Source organism: Talpa occidentalis, unplaced genomic scaffold, assembly GCF_014898055.3.
Source record: "Talpa occidentalis isolate TD23 unplaced genomic scaffold, MPIMG_talOcc4v2.1 talOcc4.17, whole genome shotgun sequence".
Taxonomy (NCBI): domain Eukaryota; kingdom Metazoa; phylum Chordata; class Mammalia; order Eulipotyphla; family Talpidae; genus Talpa; species Talpa occidentalis.
The window spans coordinates 47429119-47452787 of NW_023601754.1; the positions used below are offsets into that span (position 1 = coordinate 47429119).

The 23669-nt window shown below is 61.7% G+C and overlaps 1 protein-coding gene across 3 annotated transcripts in view; it reads right to left on the reverse strand.

Annotated features, from left to right (window-relative positions):
- LRRC4B (leucine rich repeat containing 4B) overlaps positions 1-23292 on the reverse strand; it is a 46250-nt gene extending 22958 nt beyond the window's left edge. The window contains exons 1-2 of one of the 3 annotated variants that reach the window (XM_037517048.1): positions 23082-23292; positions 10312-10435 (exon numbers count right to left, since the gene is read on the reverse strand). The gene's annotated coding sequence lies outside the window, so the exon portion shown is untranslated. Of the gene's footprint in view, positions 1-2948; positions 3216-6029; positions 6055-10311; positions 10436-23081 lie in introns of those variants that run through there. The other 2 variants (XM_054697324.1, XM_037517050.2) reach the window with 2 other exon arrangements.
- Between the last annotated feature and the right edge of the window lie 377 nt (positions 23293-23669).

The window sequence follows — 23669 nt, forward strand, 5'->3', positions numbered from 1 at the left end:
CTGTGTGACACCGTGTAACTGTGTGTGACTCCAGTGACTCTGCGTGACTGTGTGTGACTTCATGTGACTGTGTGTCTGGGTTTGTGATTGACTCCATGTAACTGTGTGGCTATGTGACTGTGTGTGACTGTGTGTCTGAGTGTGTGATTCTGATTCCATGTAATTGCGTGAATGTGTTTGACTCCATGTAACTGTGTGGCTATGTGACTGTGTGACGTGATGTGGCTGTGTGTGGCTCCGCGTGACTCTGTGTGACTGTGACAATGTGTCACTCTGTGGCTGTGAGTGCCTCTGGGTGGGGGGTGACTTCGTGTCTCCGAATCGCATCTGGGGGACCTGGACCTGGCTGGCATTGGTGGTTTCCACGTTGCTGGTGGTCACTGTCCGGGCTCAGCAGGGGTGCGTGAGGGGAACAGTGCCCCCTCGCCCCATCTGTGCTGTTCTCCCTGCTTCCTGTCTCTCTCGGGGCTGCCATTTGAAAGGGGCGCGGGGATAAGGGATGGCCACCCGGAAGGATGGCTGGGAACAGGGCCCCTCACTGCTGCACCCGACCTTTGGGGACACAGGCTAGCGTGACCAGGCGCTGCCCCAGCCAGGGGCCTCACAACCCTCTACTTCAGAGCAACACTCTACTTCAGAACCAGCAGAGAAAACTCCTCCCCCACCCCCCCACCGCGGGGACACCACCTCTCAGGGCCTTATTTGCTCGCTTCTAAGTGCTTCTAAGTGCGGCGACAGCAGCCTGCCTACTCGGTGGTGGGGCTCAGGGCCCTCCCCTGCAATGGGCTTGCACCCCGAGATCTCTCCATGAAATGATCGTACAGCTACAACCACCCTCCCGCTCCCCCTCCTCATGGCCGCATTGTGGGTGGGGCTGGAGGGGTGGCCAGAGCACTGGTGTCGCGAAAACTGGGGTTTACATATGTCGCCCCTCAGCCCGCCTGTGAAGCCCCCGAGTGCTCGCCGGGGCTCCCGGAGGCGCTGGTGCGAGCATCTGCTCTCCAGGGTCAGAGGACGACGCTTCTCGTCCTGTGTCCCCTGCCCTGTGGATCAGCCTTTCCAGCTGGATCCCAAAAGCTCATTTGTCCAGGGTAGGGGGCAGGTACAGATCAACTGTGGGGTCTCTGCCCGCCCCCTAGTAAATTGGACAAGATTTGGGGGGGTCCCGGAGAAGAGGCTGCCATGACAGCAGCTGGTCCTTCCCCTCTGGACTGAAGGGCGGGAGCCGAGCCACGGGCCGGCAACATCTCCGGGGAGAGCTCACTGTTTGAACAACCCAATTCTTGTTACTCAGAACAACCTGAAACTCCACTCCGAGGGTCTGCTGGGCCTCGGCGTCCCCTTCTGTCAAGCGGCGGCTAAGCGAAGCTAGGACTGCGGGGCAGGCGAGCCGGGCGGCGGCCAGCCCAGTTCTGCATGTTGTGGCTGTGCGACTTGGGGCCCGGGCCTCAGTTTCCCCACATGTCAATCTAGGGATGAAGACAGAGTCTCCCTTACAGGGCTCCCCCGAGGAGCAAGGCAGGAAGCCCGCAGGAGCACCAGCGAGGAGCAGGTAAGTGCCCCGTGGCTGTCCTCTACAGCTCTGCTCACTCGGTCTAGGCCAGAGGACTGGGGGGCGAGCCCCCACATTCACAGCCTGCGGGGTGCCCTCCAGCGGGAGCTGGGATTGGCGGTGTTGACCTTTCTCTGGGTGTTTGAACAAGGGCTGAGGCCTAAGCTCAACTCCCTGGGCAGGAGGGTGGGTGGAGGCGTCCTGGGGGACATAATGACCCAGGAAGGATGTGGCCCAGCCTCACCTGCTCTCCGCACCTGGTTTGGGAACACACACACACACACACACACACACACACACACACACACACACACTCGCTCACTCCTCAGCTGCTCCAGCCAGGATCTCAGTGCCCTGTCCCCCCCCCCCCGCCCCACATTCTCACCCTCGGTGGCCCTGGGGACCCCAGTGCCAAGGGTGGACTCCTGCCCGCCCCCCGCCCAGGACCCCCTCCGGCCCATCTCCCAGGCCTCCATGCAGCCCCTCCGCCACCGCCTGCCATGACAACAGTTGCGAGTAGGTTTCCAGGCAACATGGGGCATCCTGGCACTCTTCTTACTCTCCTGCCACCCCCCTGTCTGGCAGAGCCACCCCACTCTCAGGGACCAGGGAGGGACAGCAAAGGGAGTTTCTCCACAGGAGGGATGGAGGGACAGAGGAGGAGGGTCCCCGCAGCTGCCAGAGAGGAAACAAAGGTGATCCTGACACCAGGGGTGCGGGTGGAGGACCTGTGCCAGCCCACGGCAAGAGGGTACCCCGACACCCGCACCTGACCAGAGGTGAGGACAGGTGGAGCCCCGCCCCCCAGACAGAGCCCGACAGGCTCTCGGCTCCAGCTTCACGCTAACGACCTGGCCCTCGTCCGCGAGGCCCACGCTGGGCTGGAGAAACTTCCACGCGGGCTCCCACCCACCACCAGGGACGCCCGCCCCTCCCGGGCAGCTGCAAAGGACACACCGGGGCAGAGTGTGGAATTGCGACCCGCCCAGGCCGTGGGCAGCGGAGGACAGTGCAACATGGTGGCTGCATGCCAGGCTGAGCCCAGACCCCAGGTAGCGGGGCCCAGGGTTGCAAAGCTCCTGTGGCCTTGGGGTGCCTAGAGGCCCGGGGACTCTCCCACCCTGGCAGGGGGTGGTGGTGAGGCGGGGCTGGGTGAGCCAGGGAGAATGAGGGAACAAGGGGGGCAGAGAGCCTCTGGCAGGACAGCAAGGAAGGTAGAAAGGGGGCCGGGCAAAAAAGGTACCTCTGGGGTCAGAGGGAAGAGAAACTGGGTGAAAACTCAGCGACTTGGGCCGCAGGTAAGACAGGGAGATGAAGCGGCTGGAGTGGAGAGGGCGCATCTGTGCTCCCCCTACCTGAGCACCCCACCTGGTCACCCCCCACCTACCCCTGCTACCTGTGCCCCCTGCTGATGGCCTGGACTCTTCCTGCCTGGGCAGATCGGGCGTAGAACACAACTCGGTATCTGCGAGAGGCTCACCACAGAGGTCTGCGAGCAGCCCCCGCCACACAGCTGCAGCGTTTTCCTTGGGACTAGGCGTTCACGTGAGATGGTCCCTCTCAGCAAGAGAGTAAACATTCTGCAAGCACCGGGGGAGGGGCAGGGGGCAGACAGGCCGAGAGACAGGAGAGACAGGCCAGACGGAGAGACTGGCCGGGCAGGGCCGAGGAAGGAGGCCGGGCAGAAGGCGGGGCTGCAGAGGGGGAGGCCTGCCCCCGGAGACGAGAGGAGAGGAGAGGTGCTGGACAGAGACAGCGCGCGGCTATCTCAGGACAGACATCTGGCCAGAGGGGTGGGCAGGACGGGGAGGGAGGGGTGGGCAGTGGGGAAGGGAGAAGACAGAAGACAGGTCTGGGCGAGGCCCACCCCACCCCAGCCTGACTTCTGGCCCTGGCCCAGCCTCGGGGCGCCCCAGCCCCCCAGCACGGTGCTTCCCTCCAGAGGTCCTCTTTGCCACCACCTCCCTTGCGCTGTGAAGCAGACAGTGAGGGGCCCCTCAGACTGGGGGAGTGTGCTCCCTGCGGCCACTAGGCGCGACTCGGGGCTCCTGCTGCTGAAGCGGGTCCCCAGCTCACAGGACGCCCTGGACTGGGCTAGGGTCCGAGGGTGGGTGCGTCTGCCAGGGCCCCCTCCTGGGTGCCTGGCTCTGGTCTGTCGGGTGAGGTCACTTGGCGTGCACATGAGACCCCCTTTGTCTCTAGGAGGCTGCGCGAGGGTGTGCGGGCCGGATCGCCGGCCTGCTGGCTCCGGCCGCCTCTGTACCTGGGTCTATGTCTGCCAGTGAGTGACCGCGAGTGCACCCCCCCCCCCCCCCGCCTCTCCCCACACCACCCCTGGATCCTTCCCCTCTCCCACCCTCCACGGGGTGGGGGTGGGGGGCGGGAAGGGCCTGTGACAAGCCGACCCAGCCTGCCTCCTGCCTCGGCCCTGTGCGCCCCGAGGCTCGGCTCACTGGCGGCCGCCTGCGCCCTTCTCTCCCTCCCTCCCTGCGTCTGTGGCTCCCTGTGTCTCTGCCGCCAGCGCCAGCTCTGAGCGTGCCCACTGTGTGCTCCCCCCACTCTCCCTTTCTTTCAGAAATTAAGTGAGTAACTGTGTGGTCTGGCTCCGTGGTGATGCGCCCTAATTGTGTGTGTGTGTGTTCGGGAGTCAGGGTGCCCCTCTCACCGTGCCTCCCTCTGTCTGGCTCCCTTCCTCTCCTGCCTGGTCGGGTCCCTCCTTTCTGGGGGAGCTTTTGGGAACTCAGGGCCGGGGTGGAGCGGGAAGGAGGTGGGAAGGGGAAGAGAAGGCTGCGGAGAAGTGGTTAGGAGGAGTCGGACAGATGACCTAAAGGAAGAGGGAGGGGCTGAGCCTGGGGGGGGGCCGGCTAGGAGTTTTGGGGGGCAGAGAGGATGCTGCTGGCTCCCTGGACCAGGAGGGAAGCGGCTCGGCTACTCCCAGCTGCCGCTGGAGCCTGAGTTCCTGTCTGGCGGCTGCGCGGCCGGACTTGGGATGTGAGGCGCATAGCAATGGGGCGCTGCGGAGGCTCGACTGCAGCTCCCAGCTGGGGAGGGGGGCGGGGAGGGGGCTGAGGGGCAGCCCTGAGGCTCCCTCCCCCTCCTCCTTCCCAGCTGGGCTCTCCTCAGGGGATTTCCCCACCCTGAGAAAGTCTGCGGGAGAGCGGCCTGAGGCTGCAGGGCACAGGGCAGGGAGCTGGCTGGAGCAGCGGAGGTGGGGGTGCCCCGAGGCGGCGGTGGGGGTGGGGAGAAAGGGTCGGGATGGGAGTGGCAGGAAGAGGCCAAGGTGGGCAGAGGACGGCACCCCCAGAGGCTGGATGTCCGGGTCTGGAGGGGAGCAGCCCCTGGGAGCCAGGCCTTGAAACGGGGGCGGAACCCTGGACAGAGCCCCGGCTTCGGGCTCGAGGCACTGAGGGGCTCCAGAGTGGAGGCTCCAGCACGGAGGGCCTAGATCTGGGCGTCTGAAATGGGATCCTGTGGGACGAGAGATCCGGGTCTCTGAGTGAAGGGCATAGCAGGGGTCCCAGAAAGAGAGGGTTCTGAGGAGGCAGTGCTGGGGTCCTGAGCAGAGCACAGGGGTCCTGGGGGGGGAGGTGGGGAGCGGGCGGCAGACGGGTCTCCTGGAGATAAGGTCACGGGAGGGCGTACCTGGGGGAGAGGGTCCCAGATGGGGGGAATGTGGGAGCCTTGGGGAAGCAGAGGCAAAGGTCTTGGAAGAGCAGGTGTGTGGGTGGGAAGGCTGCGGGAGGAAATGGGGGAAGGGCAGGTCCCCCAAAGGAGAGGGCTACGAGGGCGGGCGGGGGCAGTGGTCCCAGAGTCACAGGAGCAAGGGCAGCGGCCCCCAGCCCAGCGGGTGAGGAGCGGGTGGTGGCGGCGGGGCCGGGCGCGTGCCCCCGGCAGGGCCGGGCTGACCCGAGGGAGGAAGGCTGGAGACTGAGGAGGGGGTTGTCTCTCCCGTCACCCCCACCGCCTTTCCCATTCTCACTTCCCAAACTCCCCGGTTCTCCCCGGTTGCCACGGCAACCGCTCCTGCCAGGCGCGGTCACCAAGGAAACCCCGTGCCCGCCTCTCCCCCCCCATCCCTGGCGTGCCCCCAGCAGCCGCGGTGTGGAGGGTGGGAGGGGCAATGGGGGGGAAGAAGCCGGACTCTGGACCCAGAACGGGGGACGGGGCCTACACCCGGTCGGCACCCCCCCCCAGCCTGCATCCTCCAGCCCACAGCTGGATGCGCTGCCACCGCCGGATGCGCACCCCCACCCCCGTCCCCGGCGGCGGCGACCCCCAGCACAGAACTCGCTCGGCCCCAGAACCCCAGGGCTGCCTCCCCCCACTTCTGCTCTCACCAGGCCCCGCCCACTGTCCTCTGCCGCCGCCCCCCCATCCCGGAGGAGGCCTGCGACCACAGTCCCCCAATTAGAGAATGCCCCCCAAAGCCCCCCAGGTTCCGCCTCCCGCCCCGCCGACGCCCCTCGCGGCTACTCACGGCGAGGAAAGGGGCTCCTTCCGGGGGGCAGCATGCCCGGCCCGCGGGGGGCCGACGAGGCCGGGGCGCGGGGGGCGAGGCCCGCGGCGGGCGCGGGGCGCGGGGCGGCGGCCGGGGGGTCTCCGCGGCGCCCCCTCCCCGGCCCGGGTGGGGAGGGGGCTTCCGCCGCCGCGGCGGGGTCCGGGCCGCTCCGCCCGCGCCTGCCGGCCCGCGGCCGCCCTCCTCGGCGCCCGCCTTTCTTCCTCCTTCTCCCCGCGCTTCCTCCTCCAGCTTCCTCCGCTCCTCCGGGCCGCGCTCCCCCCACCCACCCCCCCGGGCCCCGGCCCCGGCCCCGGCCCCCGCCTCGGACGGTGCGGCAGCGCCGAGAGCAGCCGAGAGCGGCGGCGACGGGAGCGGAATACTGATGACGGAGGGGGAGGGCGGCGGGGGGAGGGCGGGAGGGCGGGAGGCAGGGAAGGCGGGAGGGCGGGAGCGCGGGAGAGGCCGGCGGGAGGGGAGGGCGCGCGGGGGTGCAGGGGTGGCGAGGGGGGAGGCCGCGGGAGGGGCGGGGCGGGGGGGCTGGGCACACCTGGCGGAGGTGGGGAGGGGCGGGCGGGAGCGGACCTGGGAAAGCCGGGGTGCGGGGCCGCAGGCAGGAGGAGAGGGGCTGACCCCACAGTGGGCAGGGCGGGGGGGGGGAGGGCCGCGGGGCAGGAGCCAGAGCTGCCCGCAGGGCCCCGGAGCTGCAGGACGGCGGCGGGGCGGGAGGGCAGAGGGTGCCCGGGGTCCTCGACGCCTCAGCCCCTCTCCCAGGCCAGGGGGCGGCCGCCGGGCGGGGAAGGCGCGGAGGAGGCCCCGCCCCGCGCTCTCACCTCCCCAGGTGTGGCGGCGGGTGCCGGGACACGTTTAGAGCTGTGAAGCCGGCAGGCACCTCGGTGCGGGCAGGGAGGGAGGCTGCGAGGCCCAGGTCACCTTGCCCTCCCCCAGGACTCCCGACCCAGGGCTCCAGCACCAGGGGAGTTTGGGAACCAGGGGGGCAAAGAAACCCAGGAGGACGCAGGAGGCGGCGCTGTCCAGGGCATGAGGGCCGCCACCTGCTCCCCAGCTCCCAAAGACTGCTGGCCGGGACTGGAGGAGAGACGCGGGGTCAGGACCCCGGGCCCTGCTGGTCTCTGGGCCGGGGAAGGGAGACCCCTCCACCCCCCACGGAAAGGAAAGTGGGGGAGGATGGTCTGGGGAGAGCAGGCTGGGAGGCCAGGAAAGCAGAGCAGACCTGGGGCTCAGGAGGGGAGAGGATGGAGGCCACACGAGACAGCTGCCTGACTGAGGGGGGTGGGGTACATCCATGCAGAGCCTTGAGACAGGGAAACCGAGGCAAGGGGAGGCAGCTGAGGGCCAGAGAGCGACCAGTGGAGGCCTGGGTGCCCGCACGGGTGCCCACCTGGGTGCTGCTAAGACCTGGAGGGGGCCAGGTGCCCGGCTGTGGTGAGACACGGTGCCCCACTTCAGCAGCCCCGTGACTTCTCACCACCACCCCCGACTGACTCCTAGGGCTGTGGGCACAGTGGGGAGCAGGCCTTGGGGGCCCCGCTGGCCCTGCGTGAGCTCCACACCAGAATAGCTTGGGACAGCGGCAGCAGCTGGAGAACAGGGCAGGACGGGCCCTGCGCCCCCAGAGCCGCTCCCTGGGGGTCGGGGACCGGGAGCCGCCCGCGGTGTGCAGAAAAGAAAGGCGCAGCAGCAGGACAGGGGCTCGCCAGGCAGGGAGGGCGAGGGCTGAGGCTGGCTGGCAGTCGGGGAGCCTCGCAGAGGGGTGTCCTGTGAGCAGAGGACACCCCGGGGGCGGGCCAGGGGAGGGGCCGGCGTGGGATAAAGGGGGGGGGGGAGGGAGAGGGGCTGAGCGCAAAACCAAAGCTCAGCTTCCTGATGAACCTGGCCCCGGGGCCAAGTGGAGCCCAGGCCTGAGGGCCCTGGCGTGAGGGGCTTCCGATTTCCAGATTCAGGTATAAAGGAAACCCTCCCGCGAGGCGCTTCAGAGGTGAACCCAAACATCCAATTTCTCCGCTTCAGGCTGTTAAAAAAAAGGTTTTTGTTTCATCCACAGTGTGTTCGCGGCTGCCTCACCCCGTGAGAAGTTCTGCCGGGCAGTTAGATGTGACTTTGAAAAAGAGTGTCTCCTCGCCGCCCCAGACGGCTGGATGGGAGGCGCTGGCCCAGCGCACGGTGGGCACTGCCCGGCCTCGAGGGGGGCCGCGGCCATCTCCAGCCACGCCGGGGTGCTGGGGGCGCGGCGCGGCCCGTCGGGACGAGCAGGCCGCGTGGACGCTGGCAGAGCAGACCGGCAAAGTACAAGGCTCAAAACCACCGGGTGCTAGTAAGCGCAGGGAGGGCTCCGGGGTGAAGACGGGCGGCCGGGAGGCCGGGAGGGACGGCGGTGGGGAAAGAAAGGCCAAGCGGGCACAGGCTGATTCTCACCCGCTGTTGCGTGGCTTGCCAGGAAACTCAGGATGGATCGGCGGGGACAGGGCTAACAGCACCCCGTTTTGCTGTCAACGGGAACACCCCTCTTTCCCGGGGGCTGAAAGCACGCGTGTGGAGACCACCTCTTCCCGCGCCCGGCGGCGCGCCGTGAGCACCGGGCTTCTGCCTTCTGAGGACGGAGGCCCCAGGGCCCGCGGGCCCCACGCCTGCCACTTCAGCTCAACAGGGTCCAGATCGCGTGTCACACGGCTGCGCGGTCGCACTCCCGCCAGCGTCCTTGCTGCTGGGGTCTCCCCCCAGTGCCGTGGAGGGCTTGCGGGAGCTGCCCTGGCAGGATGCCCACACGGACCCCCAGCACAGGCAACAGGCCCCCACACCCTCACCCCTCCCTCTGCAGCTCCCGCTCAGAGACTGGCACCAGCCGGCCCCCAGAGCTCCCCCCCACCCCACCCCCCCTTGAGCACTTGAGCGCAGATGATTTGGTGGTCTGAAGCCGCTCAGGCTTGGGGTGGCCGCTTACACAGCAGCGGCCACGGCCACCGACCCACAGCCGCGCGAGCTCCCGGGCAGGCAGAGCGGTCTCGGCCACCGCCTCCAGAGGGCAAGCGGCATGAAAGCGGCCTGGCGCCACCCCCGCGGTCCCAGAGGGTCACCTTCAACGGAAGCGGAAGCCAGGGACAAGCACAAGTCCAAGCCCAGCCCGGGACACTGGGGCGCCGGCAAGGCAAGGGTGCCGAGAGGAAGGGCCGCCAGGACGCGGAGCCTGGTGCAGGGGCGCCCGCTGCGAAACCCGGGGCCCTTTAAGCCTCGAGGGGGCGGACTGAACGACAGCCCCACGCGTGTGACGCACGGCGGCGCAGGTGTGGACACCACCGTCCCCCTCAGCAGGCACAGCCATGCGGTGGCTCCAGCGCACGGCCAGGGCGCGGCGTGGCAGTTGTCACGGAATCTCAGGCGCCCGCGAGGCCCGTCACACACGGCCTGGCCTCCAGGCGCCAGCAGCCCACGCGGCCAGCCCCGTGGATGCTACATGCCGGGGAGGCCGGTCTCGGGAGTGGGGTCGGGGGTTCCGTGGCGAAGGGCCAGCCCCGGCCAAAGGCATGCAGGGACGGAGCGGAGGCGGCGGGTCACGCCCGCCCACCCTCCCAGAGGCTGCCCGGAGCCCGACACCGCCTCGCCAGGGCCCGCTGTGTGTCTCAGAGTGAGAGAAAAGTGAGTTTTTTTCATGTCACACACACTACTTTCCACCTGGAGCTCAGCTGTCCAGAGAGTTGCGCTGAGTGGGCCTGAGGACTCAACGCGCTGCAGTCAGCTGTTGCTTTCTGGCTTGGGACACGCGGAAACATCATCAGACACGAAAGGCGCTGAGGAGTGGGGAACCCCGCTCTGGGTCTGGTTTCCTGCCAGGGAAACAGGATCGAGGGACATGTCAGAAGACACCCACAGAGACAGACAGATGTGGGGTGGGGGGGGGTGCTCCGCTCCACAACAGGCGTGGTCACCCTCAAACGCCCTCGATTCTGTGAGAGAGTCACTGCTCCCCATGGAGAGAGGGGGGAGCAGGAGACCAATCTGGATCCTGGGGGGGCGGGGGGGCCATTTTCTGGAAGCCCTAACAAGACAGTCTCAGGGAATTTCACCATCTTGCAAGACAAAAGACCAACGAGAAAGGTCCTAAATATACTGAAGCCAAATGAAAAATTTCAATTCCGCTTAAAAAAGCACGAAAACCTAAAACTCTTAGCAATTACTCCACCAAGAGCTGTGTGACGCTTCTTCACCTACTACTATAAAACGTGCCAACGGGACAACAGGAACAAACCTCATGTCACGACCAGGCAGAGTCCACGCTGTGGAGACGCCGCTTCTCCTTCACCGACCCATGGACTCGAGGCAATGCCAGCCAGAATTCCAACAGGCATTTCGTTGAAATTGACAGGTTCAATCTAAAATTTGCATGGAAAAGCAAAGGAATTTGAATAGATAGCAGAGAAGAAAAAAACAGTTGGAATCTCAATCTGATTTTAAAACTGAACATAAAGCTGCAGTAATGAGGACAGTGTGGAGTGGGCTTAAGAGCCAGTGGTTAGAATAGAATCGGGTCCTCATATAGGCCCATTAAAAAAAATATTTATTTATGCATACAAGAGCTGGGGTACAGGCCAGAGGTGTGGGGTGGGGGTGAGAGGATTCCTCAGAGACAGAGCGGGGAGCAGAACAGGCGGATCCACTGAAACCCACTGCTGAGGGGAGCAGCGGGAAGACAGGAGAGGTCTGCTGCGCCCTGTGGGTAGCTCCCTGGCCGGGGATGGAATCAGGCTGCAGTGGCTGGGGATAGCTTCATAGCGCTGAGACTTAGCCCTGAGCCACCAGGGAGGCCTCCCATCTTTATAGTCAAATGATTTTCAACATGTTTGGAGAAGAGGTAACCACAGCCCCTACTTCAGGCCATACAGGAAACTTAATTTAAGTTGGGTCATGGATGGAAATATAAAGGTTAAAACTCTAGAGCATCGGAAATTATAGGGAAGATTTTTGCAACCTTGGGAGGGACACGGATTTCTTAGATCGGACACAAAGTAAAAACCATAAAATGGGTCTCCCCGGTGGTGCAGCGGGTTGAGCACGCGCTGTGAAGCTGTCCACAGTCTTGGCAGTGCGGGTTCGATCCCGGCTGGCTGCCGAGAATCCCACGTGGCACGGGAGACCTCTCCTGTTGCGCCCGCGGCTCCCCTCAGCAGTGTATTTGTCGCCTGCTGGTTCTGTTCCCCGCTCTGCCTCTGGTGAATCCTCTCACCCTCCTGCGCCTCCGGCTTGTACCCCAGTTCTTGTATAAAAAAAAATAAATCTTTAAAAAAAACCCATAAAATTCAGTACAGGAGGGGCCTGCACAAGAGTCAAGAAAGGACAGGGGGAAAGCAGACAAGGAGAAAGCGTTTCCCTCCTCCTCTCACCCGCCAGACACGATGGCACCTAACAGGTCTGCAATCGCCCTTGGTCTTTATGGTGCCGTTCGCTCTTCACAGAAAGCATGCTCCGCTTTTGCTCACTGAATAGTACCTCACCGGCACCTCTGAGCTGATGCGTGTTCTCCTAAATGTCACTTTCTTCCTTTTTTTAAAAAAAGATTTATTTTATTTATGCATACAAGAGCCGGGGTGCAGGCCAGAGGTGTGGGGGGTGAGAGGATTCCCCAGAGACAGAGTGGGGAGCAGAACCGGCAGACGGACTGAAATCCACTGCTGAGAGGAGCAGCGGGGAGACAGGAGAGGTCTGCTGCGCCATGTGGGTAGCTCCCTGGCCAGAGATGGAACTCGTGCTGCAGTGGCTGTGGACAGCTTCACAGTGCTGAGACTTAGCCCTTGTGCCACCAGGGAGGCCCTGGCTGTGTAATCTTCTATGGGACGGTTCCAGCCAGGCGGCTGTAGCTGGACGCCTTTCCTCGGCGATGTCGTTAAAACCGCCTGATACAAACACCGCCAGGACTGGCCCATGCACGAGTCTGTGCCTGGCCCCAGGCGCACTGCAGGCCCTGAGAGCATGGCTCTCCCCTGCACATAACATTCTCCACATTGCTCTCCAAAGGTGGTGGTGGCTGCCGTGCGTCACGCTGCACCCCCCCAGCGCGGAGTGGGGCCTCCGGGCACCGCTCGCTCCTTTGTGGGCGCGGAAAACCGCTGCCCTGTCTTGATGTTGTGCCCGGAGGCTTTATCAAAAGGGATGAAGAAATGAAAATCACTTAAGCTTTTGCTGTAACGTTTTGCTAATGACCCAACAATTAATTCCTGGAAGTACGTTCAAGAAGCGATCCGAGGGCGGAGCGGGCAGAAGCCACACGGGACTATGTGTGTGGTGGCCTCACTGGTCACACCTGAGAGCAACGCAGGGGTTAACGGCGACGAGGGCATCGTGGTCTCAGGTGACGCTGGCCATGCACCTCGCTGTCATTGCTAATCGCCCCGGTCCCAAGTATCATTCGCTCCCCCCACACGCGGCCTGAGCGCTGCACAGGCCCAGGGAGACATGAGGAACAGGACAGGGGCTGCGAGGCTGCCCGTGACACCTACAGGCTGTCTAGGAACTGACCTCCCTTGACGCAGCCTCTTCACCTCAGGCTTCCACCTGTCACAGTGCAGCTGGCATAGAAATGCAGCCACAGGCCATGCGATCCGCCTGCTAGTACCCCCCATGTCAGCCCGGACCCCTGAGGGAGCGAGTGGGCAGCTCTGCCTGGCTGGCCTCGGTGCCTTCCCCCACGTCCTGGTAGAGGGGGTGTGACTCTCCTCTCTATGGGGTTCTGGTGAGGCGAACCCATCCTAGGCACTTGGAGAGCAGGTGTGGCCCAGGCCTCCTAAGGAGAGCACTGAGTTCCCCCAGCCAGTGAGGACTCACCTTGGGAACTTTCCTGAGGCATCCAAGGAAGAGCTGTTGGCTTGACACTGGGGCTGGCCAGCTGGCAGAAATGATACCTGGCCCCACCAGACACCACCTTGCTGCACCCAGGGCCGGTGAGCTGTGCTCTCCACACCAAACCTGACCCTGGACACAGGCCCGGGGCCCGCCAGGTGGAAGGGACGCCTCTGGAAATGTGTCCACCCAGAGTTACTGGCTTTCGTAGTTTTCCCATCCTGGGGGCCTATTCAGAACTTTCCCATAAGACACCTGGTGACCTGGCCCCAGCAGAGAATAAGGCTTCTCCTAAATCTACCTGAGAACAAAGGCAGCACAAGAAGAACAGCAGAGGGAGGAACAGACACACCCCTGACAGTGACGCATGAGTGCCTGATCCAGCCATTCCTGACGCCGGCCCGAGTCCTCAAGTCCACAGTCATGGGGGTCAAGAGACATGCGCTGTAGCCACAGGACACGAAGTCATCAACAAACCCTGTGGGTTCTACGGAGCTATTTACACTACCCAGGACGGTGCAGCGGCTCTCATCTCCTTCAACAGACAAGTGAAGCAGAAAGAGAAGGCACACCCACCACAGACTATCAGGCAGCTACAAGGAAGGACGGAAGGCAGCCTGTCCACAGCGTGGAGGGAATGGGAAGGAATTGCGTGCAGCGTCAGGATGATAGAGAAAAATACTGCACAATCATGTCAGATGACCTGACACCATAAAACAAGAAAACTAGCGGACACCACCCAACTCCCTGAAGTCTGAGGTGAAGGGGCGGAGCGTGGAGAACGCGGCACAAAGCGTGGTGGTGAGAGACCGGGCTGTGCAGCCTCCCCGTTCTGTTGTTACTGGTGGGGCCGGTTCCCACCAGGGTTCCCCCACTTGAAGGGTAACAGAACTGACCGACACCTAGCACCTGCCTGCCCATTCTCGGGCCACCCGGCACATTTCTCCTCTCCCGCCTCTCCCCACAGTTTACTTAACGCTAACATGACAGCAGGAGCCAGCGAAGCTTCCTAGCTCAGAGCTTTCTAGCTCAGGGCCAGTTGTAGCGACAGATTTGAGAGGAATCTTGCCACGTGACGTCGGGCAGGCACCGCGCGCGACCCCGAGTCAAGGCTGCGGCACTGGCAGCAGAGAGCGGCCACGCGATCTGCCCAAAGTCCGGGAAACGATCGGATAACGCCACAGGGGCCTGGGTGTCTGCGGCCCCCAGCCCTGCACTGCTGCGCGGATCGGTGGGGATGCTGCTGGGGGATCTGTGGAGAGGAAGCAACTTTAAAAGCCACAGGAAGTGGCGACGGGGCAATCAGTGTCAAGCTCTGGTGATTTCCACCTGGTGCTTTTTCCTCTGTGGTGCTGCCTCTTGGCCGACAGCGGCTAAAAGCGGTAAAAGCACTTCGGGAAAGAAAAGCCACGTGTTCTCCCCACAAGATCGGCCACCGCCAGGCAGCCCGGTGCTGACATGGGCAAGGTCGCCTCCGTCCCGGAAGGGAGGACCGCGGAGCCCGCACCGCACCCGCCCCGCGGCAGGGCCTCGCCGGGGCAGGGGCCACTCGGCGGCACGTGGGCCTCGCGCGCTTTGGCCAGCGGCTCGTGGGTGGGAAACCGCCCATGCCAGCCTAGGCCTGAGGCGCCGCCGACCACGTTGCCATCAGCGCTCCCGTGTCTTGCTCTGGCTAGGAGGAGCTCCCGCACCGACTGGCCCTGCCTCTGCGACAGGGACACGACAGTGCCACTGCGGGTCAGAGGGCAGTGCCAGGAGAGAGGACAAGTCACGGTCTATGGGTTCTCACCTGGTGCTCAGCTGCGAGACGGCTCAGGGAACAACCCTGGGGTTTAGGGATCAAACGGGCACAACAGCTTCCAGGGCTTCCAGGGGCCAGCTAGCTCACCCCAGGTAGTGTCCAGTTGCCCCAGACAAAAGGAGGGTCGTTCAAGAGGACGCTGTCCATCGGTGAGGGCCTGGAGCTCAGCTGCACGTTGGTAAGCAGCGGGCCAGGATCCAGCTCAAGGTGGCAGCTGGAGGTGCGCGCAGGTGAGGCCACCGAGAGGCACCGCAGCAGCAGCCCCCAGCCGCAACCTGAAGGCCAGGCTGGGCAGCCACAGAGGCGCCAGCACCGGGAGGAGGCACTAGGTGATCCGAAAGAGTGGAGTGCTCTCAGAGGGGACCCGGACACAGAGTGCCCATCACCCGTCAGCAGTGCTGGGCACTACCAGTCACCCGGAGGTAGTGTGCCAGACACACCAGTGTTAACGGCACTCTGACCTGGGCACACAGTGCTGGAAACACTGGCCAGTAGTGACGGTGACCACCAGTCACCAGGAGGTGGTATGTCAGACACACCTGTGTCAGCAGGTCTTTGTGAGCTGCTGGCCTGCACCGACATCAAACAGCTCTTTGAGTCACCGCGCCAAGGGCAGCGGGGCGGGGCGGCAGGCGCAGCCTTCTGGTCTCCATGAGGTCTTGGGTCTCTGTTCACCCTTCTTCTCTCTTCAGAAACCGGGTGGCAAAAGCCTACGCAGGCCCCTGGCCTGCCGTATATCCTCCTTCAGGGACCCCCCCGCCATGCGTCTGATCAGACCATTTCAATCCTCAGTGACTGACTGAATTTTTGGATCTGACTAACCAGCCGGGTTTGAACCCCCCCACTCAGCTGGGAGCTGGCCGTGTCGGCTCAGGAGTGCACAGGCCTCTCCACTGCCTGCCGCCCCAGGGAGCCACAGCACTGGAGCTGGCCCATGGGGGCCGTGCTCGTCCCTGTGGCCCCGAAGCAGGGGCTATGGGGCTGACTGCACCTCCTCTGCTGGCGCTCGCTGCCCCAGAGGGCAACCTTGCCCCTGAAGCTCCAGGGAGGCTGCTGCCCTGGGGGGCGTGGCAGGAGAACCCCTACTGCCCGTGGTCACTGCCGGCCTCTGCCAGCGGCCTGAGCCCTAGTGGGGCCACTGTGGGAGAGTGCCCACCACACACTGCCAGCCACTGCTGGTTGCCCTGCTGTAAGTAGCAGGCATCGGGGGCGGGAGCAGGAGCCCCCAGGGTGGGGAGGCTCTGGCACTCAAACTCAGCTAGTGCTGGTGTCCGCCGCCGTGTAGCTGCCCTGCAGCCGCCAGCAAGCAAACCCCGGGCTGGCCACAGGCAGCAACTGCCACTACCTCTGCTGCTTTTAAAGTGCCCCCCCACCCCACCGGAGCAGCAGTGGGGAACCACCACTCTGATGCCAGCAGCTCATCACCTCCCAGCTGGCCCCCCTGCTGTGCTCGCTGGGTACTGGGGGGTGGGCCCTCGGGGTTATCAACAACTATGGTACATCCCACCCCTTAAGAGGGGGCAAAGATGGGCTTCCCCTTTGAGCACTAGGCTGCGAGGCTGCCCGCAGCCTCTGCAGTGCTGGTTCGTTCCCCGGCCACTGGCGAGGGTCCCACAAAAAAAAAAAAAAGAGGGGGCAAAGAGCCGGGTTTGCCCCATAGTTTCACCTCGGCCTGAGCCCCATAGTGAGAGCCTGGACCGGACCTAGGCCAGCCAGACCTGCAGCCCACACAGCGCCGTGCAAACTGGCGGCTGGGTCAGCCAGCACGCAGGCAAGACTGTGGCTACCTGCAAGTGGCTGTGCTCCTGTTGTCCGTTACACAGCAACAGCCAAAAGGGACAGGAAGTATTTATTCAAATGAAAACCACAATCTGGCCTAAGGCAACACACGCACCCGGGAACCCTGTATAAAGGTGCTCCCAGCAACCCAAACCCACCCACTGCCCGGCAGGAGGAGCACGGCCAGCGAAACAAGATTTCTGGAACACCAGTGCAGCTCTTCGGAGCAACGATCCAGAGCTATTTAAATAAATCTGGATAGATTTCCAGGACATACTGTTGAGTTAAAAAAGCAAGCTGCAGAGTAATATGTACAGTGCGATCCCGTTTATGTTCACACACACTCACACGCTTGCTCCAACAATACCACTCACTTACTACACAATACTAGGCCTACAGTGGATCACGAAACACGCACATGCGCTGCAGACGAAGGCCTGGAAGGACCCGTCATGAATTGGTCAGTGGTCACTTCTAGGGAAGAAATCTTGACAGAAGAGAGGGGACCAAAGGGGACTATAGCATCACGTGCGTCCTGGCTTTTAAAAAGCGAGAACGTAGCCACAAATTCATTGTGTTTTGAAACCAGACCTGCCGGAGGTGCTAGCTTTGCTGGTGGCCCCCCAAGCAAGTAGAGCTGGGGGGCTGGCCAGCGGAGTGGTGGTTCCCCCTGCTGTTCCAGCGGCCAGGGCTCTTAAAGCAGCAGAGGCGGTGGGAGTGCTGCCTGCGGGAAGCCCTGGGCTTCATGGCGGCCACCAGCAGCCCCACTGGGTACCTGGTGCAGCTGCCTGAGCCACCAGCCCGTAAGCCTGCCCTGGGGTCAAAGCAGGTCTGTTCTGTGTGGGCGCCAAGTATTCCCTTTTATATTTGGCAGCTGGATTGTGGACTGAACCAATCAGGTTCAAGCCCAGGTGATTGGTGCCAAACAGTCCAATCAGTGGCTTAGGACTGAAAATAGTCCAATCCGGCTTGTAGGGTGGGCACCCTGAAGGAGGACACAAGGCAGGGCAGGAGGCCCGTGGGGTTTTCTGTTCCCGGCCCTGGGAAAAAGCAGCAGCATCCGGCAGCTGATCTCCGGAGGAAGAGACACTGCAGACCTCTGCAGAACCCTGGCTGCTGTGCCTGGCTCCACCCTGCCTCTGCTGGTACCTGAAAGGTGTGCCCGAGGCGCCAGCGTAGTGTCTCCAAGAGCTGTTTGTTGGTGGTGTAGACCAGCAACTCACAGGGAGCTGCTAACACTGGTGTGTTTGAACACCGCCTCCTGAGAGCGGTGGTCCTGGCCAGGGCTGTCCAGCACTAGGTCGGGCTTCTCTTCTCGCGCTGTCTACTGCTATCCGCCCAGCACCACCTCGGTTGCAGGGCCGTCCCATCCAGCCTCCAGCCTTATTGGGGGCTGCTATGGGGTCACATCAGTGGCCCTGCCTGTGAGCACCTCCAGCTTCCACCGTGAATCGGATCCTGACCCGCTGCTCCAGGGCCTCTTTAGTGGGCAGTGCCGTCTCCCACGAGCTGCCTTTTGTTTGGGACTTGCCACTGTGGATGCTGTCTGGGGTGAGCCAGCCACTGGTGACCTGCGAAACCCTGTTTCCTGCTTGTTACATGAGCCCCATGTCCCTGAGCCTGAGCGGCCTTGCAGCTGAGTACGCAGGTGAGGCCCCACAGGCAGTGGCCTTTCCTCTGACCGGCATGGCCCTGAGACAGCACCGTTTCACCATGAACGCTGAAAAACAGCTTCCTAAGGGGCAAGAGGCAGTGCGCGCTCCTGCGTGCATGTTCTGGGTGTAAGCCACGGTTCTACTTCAAGTGTCCTTCGGGCCCTGCCTCCGCTGCCAGCTGACGGAGCCCAGTGGCTCCAGCACCTGAGCTGGCGTTTCCCGGAACACGGCGTCCCCACCCAGGCCCCACAGGGCTGTCACAAAAGCAACCGATGATACACGTAGAGCAGCAAGGACCGTCTGAGAGGTAGGAGGTGTCCAGTGAGGTGTTTATTCCCCCTCCCCCCAAACCCCAGCAGGCCGGGCTGTGTAAGTGCGGCAGGGAGGGCCCAGCACCTCCCTCCGGGCGGCAGACAGACATGAGACCGCGTAGGCACAGGCAGGCACAGGTCAGATGGCAGAGGGGAGGAAGGCTGCGGAGCACACTCGGAGCTAGGGAGAGCACCCTGGTTCCCCGGCTGTGCAATCACGCGGGTCCTGACAGGGGGAGCAAGAGGCGTGGCGCTGGGAAGCTGCGCAGCACAGGCGGCTCTGAAAACCGGAGAGGCCACTGGTCAAGGAGCACGGCGGCCGCCAGAAGCTGGAGAAGGGCCGTGGGACCTGCTCCCGAGAACCCCAGAAGGCAGTGCCAGTATCAGCACCTTGGTTTCAGCCCGCCGAGCCGCCCCGGACGTCTGACCCACAGACGCCGCCCTTCCAACAGCCTGTGACTTGGGCGCTCTGCAGCCCGCCGCGGCTGCGCCCCTCTTTCTCGCTTTTCCTAACGAACCTGGGCTTTCAAAATGCAAACTACAAAAGGAAGGGAAACACCGCCTGCTTAGGAGGGACGGAGCGCACCTGAGCCACGGCCACAGGCACGGGCGGGCCACGCGGAGACACGGAGGGGCTCGCAGAAGCCGCGCCAGCTCAGCTGCAGGAGGGCTGGGGACGGGCTCGCGACCCAGGCCAGGCCAGAGCGGGCCGAGCCAGGAGGCTAAGCGGTTGGCTGCAAGCCCAACGCGGCTGCCGGTCGTCTTCCTACCCGGACGGAGCGCCCGCGCCAAGGGGAAGCCAAGCAGGGAAGTCAGGACTGGAGGCGTGGAGAGGCGCATCCCTGAAGAGGTTATGTGAGCGCCGCGGCCAGGCTGGAAGGCTGGGGGAGCCACAGAGCTTTAGGATATGAGGCGATAAATATCCCACCCCCCTTTCTCTCCCCGGGTCAATCTGACTCAGGGTTTTGTCCTTTGCAAGTGAAATAATCCTTCGAGAATCTGGTGAACTAAAAAGTCTTTCCCTAGAGACAAATACAGGCAGACAAACCTTTGTACGTCGTTTCAGGGAAACTTCTGACCCCCCCCCCCGCCCGCCCCACCTGAATCAGGCCCCAGGTTATGAAGTCCTGCTCTGTTTCCAGCACATCACCAGAGAGGCAGCAAAGAGGAAAGAGGAGAGAGGACCTTGGGGGAACCTGGCACCCTCCCCCATTCCTGAAGAGGCCCCAGGGCAAGGAGTTAAAGGGGGTGCTCTCCTGAAAGGAAGGTCGCTTTGGGGCCACTGCACTCTTAGCTTCTTCGAGGAAACGCTCAGCCTCTCTTGTGGGGTTTCCTGGGGGAGGGTGGCAGGTGGGGGTGCGGAAGGCAGCCTTGCTTGAATCTCCGCTCTGGATGACTGCTCTCTCTCCTCTTTGCCCACTTGGGACCACCAAAGACCAGAGACCTACGGCGAACTGCCCGGGACACCACAGCAAATGTGCGACACGGTTTTGAATTCAGGCCGGATTAGGGCTTTCCCCTGAAAAGAATCTTCCTGAGGTTTCCCTTTCCGTAGAATAAAACCGAAACGCCACATTCTGGCCACAGGCCCCACAGCGGGGGCCCCGCCTCTGTGACCCTCCTGGGAGCTTCTCTCCCTCTCACTCCTGACACCGCCCTGCTCAGGCACGTCAGACGCGCTCCTTGACCCCTGCTCTTCCTTCTGCCAAGGACCGACACCGGCTCAGCCCAGAGGTGGGCCAAGGACTTGTTCCAGGCACCAGCAAACCATGGGCTCTCGAAAATATCTTTGGGAAAAAAATAATATTGCAAAGAAGGCATTATGGGTAAAGCCAGAACATGGGTTCCCTGACATCCATGTCACATTTTTTACTATGTTTCGTACTAAAGTGTCTGCCTGTACTTTTTTCTCATTTACCCTCCCTGTCAGGGTCTGGTATCCAAGGTAGCCTCGCCTCATAAAAATAGGGGGGGTGCGAGCGCTCCTCCTGCCCGAGGAAGAGTTACGTGATATTGGAATTTTTTCCTTGAATGTTGAGTGGAACTTACTAGTAACAATGTCTGGACTCAGAATCTTCTTTGTGGTTAATTGGAAAAAATGCTTTGGCAGCTCTCCTGCCTGCCTGGGACTATGCAGGTGTTTCTTTTTACAAACTCTTTCCCTTTTCAAAACAGGAGCGGCAACTCTCCTGTGCACCTGTGATGGTGCAGGTGACTCCCCTATTCTGAATAAATCTGTCCTTTTATTTAAAATGTGAAAAAATTACTGATTCATTTTATTTCAATGGTTTTAGGATGAATCAAATGCTTTATTTTTGCTAGGCTATATTTTTCTAGGAATCTGTCCATTTCATTTCTGCTTTTAGATGTATTAGTATAGGGCCTCCCTGGCGGCGCAGGGGTTAAAGTCTCAGTGCTATCACGCTATCCGCAGCCACTGTGGCCTGAGTTCCATCCCCAGCCAGGGAAGTGACCCACAGTTGCAGCAGACCTCTCTGTCTCCCCGCTGCTCCCCTCAGCAGTGTATTTCAGTGTATCTGCCTGTTCTGCTCCCCACTCTGTCTATGAGGACTCCTCTCAAACCCCACACTTCTGGCTTACACCCCAGTGCTTTTTTTAAAAGATTTATTTATTCATGCATACAAGAACTGGGGGGTACAGGCCAGATGTGCAGGAGGGTGAGAGGATTCACCAGAGACAGAGTGGGGAGCAGAACAGGTGGACTGACTGAAATACACTGCTGAGGGAAGCAGCGGGTGAGACAGGAGAGGTCTGCTGCGCCATGTGGGTATCCCCCTGGCCGGCCAGGATCCAATCCACAATGCAGAGGCTGTGGACAGCTTCACAGTGCCGCACTCAACCGCCCACACCACCAGGGACGCCCTACACCCCAGTTCTTGTATGCATAAGTAAAAAAAAAAAAAAAATAAAATAAAAAAGAATTTTGACCTTTGTTCCAACTCACTATCTCTCTATTCAGCTGTTGTTTAATTTTATTTTTTTTTTTTAAGATTATTTATTTATTTATTTATTTATTTGTACAAGCACTGGGTACAGTCAGAAGCACGGGAGGGTGAGAGAATTCACCAGAGCCAGAGTGGAGAGCAGAGCAGGCAGAAGGACCGAAGTACACTGCTGAGGGGAGCAGCGGGCGGCAGGAGAGGTCTGCGCGCCATGTGGGACCCTCCTCCACTGGCCGGGGAGGAGCCAGGGATCGAACCGGCGCCGCAGAGGCCGCTGGCAGCTTCACAACCCAGCGCTCAACCGCTGCGCCACCGGGGAGGCCCTGTTGTTTAATTTTAAACCTATTTACTAAAAGAATAAAGCTGCATTTCAAAGCATCTACGTAATTTTTGCAGTTTCTTGGTCTATCCCCTGTGGCAATTTTGCATTTTATAAAAACAAAACATATATTTTTTCGTTTGTCTGATAATTCTAGTATCAGAAGTACTTGTGGGTCTGTTTCTAGTGTCTTCTGGTTCTTGCTGCAGGCACTTTGTGTCTCCTGGGTTGTATGTCACTATGTGCTAGTCCTTTTCCCTGCAAATATGCTTACAAGGGTGTTCTGAGGCTCTTAGTGAAGGCTCTCATCACCAGAAAAAACTTCTTGCGTGTGGTATTGTCAGGAGCTTAGAAATATGGCCAGCCCCAGTCTTTAAATTTGCAGCCTGAGGTTTTTCAGACCCCCATGTCATGGACTGCAAATTCACACATGGGGGCCAATTTATTCCCAGCCTCCCTTACCCTGAAGGGACAGCCTCTGCTTCCCAGGTTTACTGTGGGCTCCCCGCCTTGAGTAGGCCCAGAGCTTTTATTTTTATTCCCTCATCTAAGAAACCATCAAAATAAAAGTTCAAAATTACCAGGACTGTAAAATCCCCTCAGGGCCAAAGTGCTCAGATGCCTTCCCTGGGTTCTCAATTTCCCCTCAGTTATGGCCTGATAAATCTTGTGTGAGACCTTCACTGCTCTTAGGATTGGCACAAAAAAGTTTCATCCAGCATTTCCAGTTGTTTGCATGGAAGGGTTGATAAGACTAGCAGTGTGAGCTACACTCAACATTGTCAGTGCGTTCTCAGCATTTCTCGATTTTTCTCTTTGTCTCAACACCACTCGCCACCATACATTTATTTGTCCACCAACTAGGGTGAAAGTTCTGTGAGTGGATGGACTTTGTTCACTGCCTCTTCCCCAACGCCCCAACAGTGTGTTTGGCACAAAGTTTGCACTTGGTATTGGTTGAATGAAGGCGATAAAGCAGCAGTCTGGTAACCTCCTGCTGCTGGGGGCACACATCTAGAATCTGTGTGGGGACCTCTGAAAACACAGTCTCAGGGGCCTCCCTGGTGGCGCAGGAGTTAGTCTCAGCGCTATCAAGAAATCCGCAGTCACTGTGGCAAGAGTTCAATCCCCAGCCAGGAAGCTGACCCACAGGCACAGCAGACCACTCCTGTCTCCCGGCTGCTCCCCTCAGCAGTGCATTTCAGTGGATCCACCTGTTTCTGCTCCCCACTTTGTCTCTGGGGAATCCTCTTACTCCCTGCACCTCTGGCCTGCACCCCAGTTCTTGTATGCATAAATAAAAATAAATCTTAAAAAAAAAAAGCAAGCACAGAGGCAAATCAAGGTCACAACTTACCAATATGGCTGAGGGAGGAAAGGCAAGTGGCCGTGGTGCGCAGGCCTCGGCAAGATCGGGGTTAGGCTGGCGAGGGGCCTCTGCTGGTATTGGGGGCCTCGGTGGCCTCTTCCCAATCCCAGATGCTGCTGCTTCTCCACCCATCCCGTGCCTGGCAGTCCATCACTCCGCTCGCAGGTGGCGCCGACCCCAGGGCCATGTCTCTGCGAGCCGCGAGCTCCTCCCGCGCCGTGGCCACGTGCGCCTCTGTCCTCTGCAAGACACGACTGCAGCGGTCTCAGCCTGGGGGGACCCCGATTCCCGACCATCATGCCCAGGGTGCTCCCCCAGCCTGTACCTGGGCCCGCAGCCCCCCGCCCCGTCTGTGCCGACGCTGTCCCGTCACCCTTCACGTCACCGCGGCCCCAGGTCTCACCGGCCCCCCCAAACCCCCCTCCGTCTCACCGCCCCCCCATGCTGCCGGTGCCCGGCCCCCCGTGTCCTCTCTCCCTGTCGGGGACCCTCCGGCCTCTGACCCTCCTCGCTGTGCCCGGCCGCTCCCTCCCGCCCGGCGCCCCCGCAGACTGGCCGCTCCTGGCCAGCACCCCT